The sequence below is a fragment of the Marmota marmota genome, unplaced genomic scaffold, assembly GCF_001458135.2.
Source record: "Marmota marmota marmota unplaced genomic scaffold, marMar, whole genome shotgun sequence".
Classification (NCBI taxonomy): domain Eukaryota; kingdom Metazoa; phylum Chordata; class Mammalia; order Rodentia; family Sciuridae; genus Marmota; species Marmota marmota.
In genome coordinates, this window is record NW_026000927.1 from 1 (window position 1) to 2446 (window position 2446).

General features: G+C 30.3%; 1 long non-coding RNA gene across 1 annotated transcript; it reads right to left on the minus strand.

The window, feature by feature from the left end:
* Positions 1-1257: 1257 nt before the first annotated feature.
* LOC125614543 lies at positions 1258-1913 on the minus strand. The gene is made up of 2 exons (XR_007345132.1): positions 1845-1913; positions 1258-1423 (listed from the first exon to the last, which is right to left on the minus strand). It is a non-coding gene; the product is annotated as an uncharacterized LOC125614543 (long non-coding RNA).
* Positions 1914-2446: the final 533 nt, after the last annotated feature.

Here is a 2446-nt window from a genome sequence, read left to right on the forward strand (position 1 = left end):
ACAGGTGAAATCTCTATTGCAATGTTTAAAAACTCCATAGTCAAAAAATAAAACTGATCAGAAAAACATTAACCTAGGTCTGTATGAGCTCAAAAAATAAAATAGAATTTTATGATGTGGAAAAATGCAATAATAAAATAGATATTGGAAAAAGCATCCTGGTTAATCACTGTCACAGATGTAAGAATAGCCAAGCTGGAGCTCTGGATATCAGCTGTTATGGATTTGAGTCAAATCATCTCCTTTTTGGTCTGTAGAAATCGCTTTGGTTAGTCTCTCTGGAATCCAATCGGCTGCTGTTCTCCCTGTGGAAACACACAAACAGAACCCCGACTCCAGACAATCACTGGGTCAGGACCTTTCCATTGTCCTGTTAGAATATCTTTCCAAAGTACCTTAGGCTTATGTACATTTTTTGGACACATATGCCTTTCCGCAGCACTGAGCCCTGATGAACCCAAATTTAAAAGTTTAGAGTAAAAAGGGTTATTTTAAGTTTATCTTTGGGGGATATATACCCCTTTCCAATTCCCTCTTTTTGCTTTAATAATATTTTAATTAACATTTTAATAGTTTGATGAGCTCTTTCAACTATGCTTTGTCCCTGTGGATTGTATGGGATTCCTGTTAAGTAAAACATTAACTGATTTTTCTTCAGGGATGATGTTCCAAAATATCCTATATGCATCCTTTGGAAATTTAAAGATCCTTTTAAATTTAAGTCTTCCAAAAGCATTTTGCCTTAGTTTTTAGAATTACTTTAGTCCTTTTAATTTTTTGATGTGGTTTTAAACCAAATTCCTTCTAGTTTAATGTTTTCTAAATTGGCTCTTGTCTACAAATTTTAACACCCTCATCTGAGACTTCTAATTTCTGCACCACCAGAAATTAAAGTTGATGGGCTTTTTGAAAAAAAATACTAATAATCTCCTTGGTCTTCTATTTTATCCAATATTTGACTTTAAACTTCTCTCTTCTACCTTTTTCTATCTTGAATATCTGTATCTAATAGTTGTCTTAGCTTTTTGCATTTTTTATCTGAAATACCTTTATTTGACATTTTAAACCATTTTTTATCTTGTTTCTATCTTCTAGTTTTCTTTTAAGGTTTTTACATTCACCCTTAGTTGCTTTTTTTCCTCCTAGTTTTTTTTTGTTTGTTTCCTATTTTGTGGGTTTAAAATTCTTGTCTTCCTACATCTTTTTTATCTTCCTACATCTTCTCTTTTTTTTCACCTTTCTGTACTTCTGTCTTCAAAGTTTTTCACTTCAACTTTCTAATATTCTTTCTTCAAATTGCTTTTATCCTATTATCTTCCCATTTTCATGTTTTTTTTTAAGTAATGCTTTTAAGATTAACTAGGCTTCGAATGACGCAATCTTTCCTCCGTCATGAAGGCATCTTAACCACCTTCAATTTAACCTTTTAAAGCCTTTTGTAACTTACTTAGACATTTTACAACTTTTTACTTTACCACACAAAGATTATCTCATCTAGAAACATTTCTTTTTCTTTTAACCTTCCATATTAAAATATATTTCCACATCTTGAATCTTTTAATATCTCTTTTCTAGCTGTTAACCCTTTTATAAATTCATATTCTGAAACAACTCTTATAAAATTTCTGATTTAGACAAATTACTAAAAAGGATTATTTTAAGTTTATCTTTGGGGGATATATACCCCTTTCCAATTCCCTCTTTTTGCTTTAATAAGTACATTTTAATAGTTTGATGAGCTCTTTTAACTATGTTTTGTCCCTGGATTGTATGGGATTTTTGTTTTGTGAGTAAAGCAATTTTTTTTTCTGCCATGAAGGTATCTTGACCACCTTCAATTTAACCTTTTAAAGCCTTCCAATTATCATCTATACTGTACTTTTAAATGTACTTTTTCACCACCTACAGCTTCACTCTTTTAAACGAGGCTTAGATTCTGTTTAAATCGCTTTAATGTTAGTTTACATGGCTGCCCTTCAACTAAAGGCTTTTTTTTTACTCCATTAAGAAGCTTTGTCTCAATCTGCCATGTACAAATACCTTTTTCTTCTTTCTTCCTTTCTCAAGCTTTTAAAGTAAGTCTGGTTTCCTCAAAATCTTTTTAAATGGCATTTTACAACTTTTTACTTTACCACACAGAGATTATCTCATCTAGAAACATTTCTTTTTTTAACCTTCATATTAAAATATATTTCCACATCTTGAATCTTTTTTAGCCCTTAATCCTTTTTAAAAATTTACATTGTGAAACAACCCTTATAAAATTTCTGAATTTAGATAAATTACTCTAAATATTTTCATTTTTTTATGGTACTATAATACTATAATTGAAACCCAACTGAAACTTCTTCTACTCTTTGTATATAAATTACACCTGATAGAATCTTAACTCTTAGTAACCTTGTTTCAGCAAAGATACAGACAGAAAGCAATATTAAACATTTTT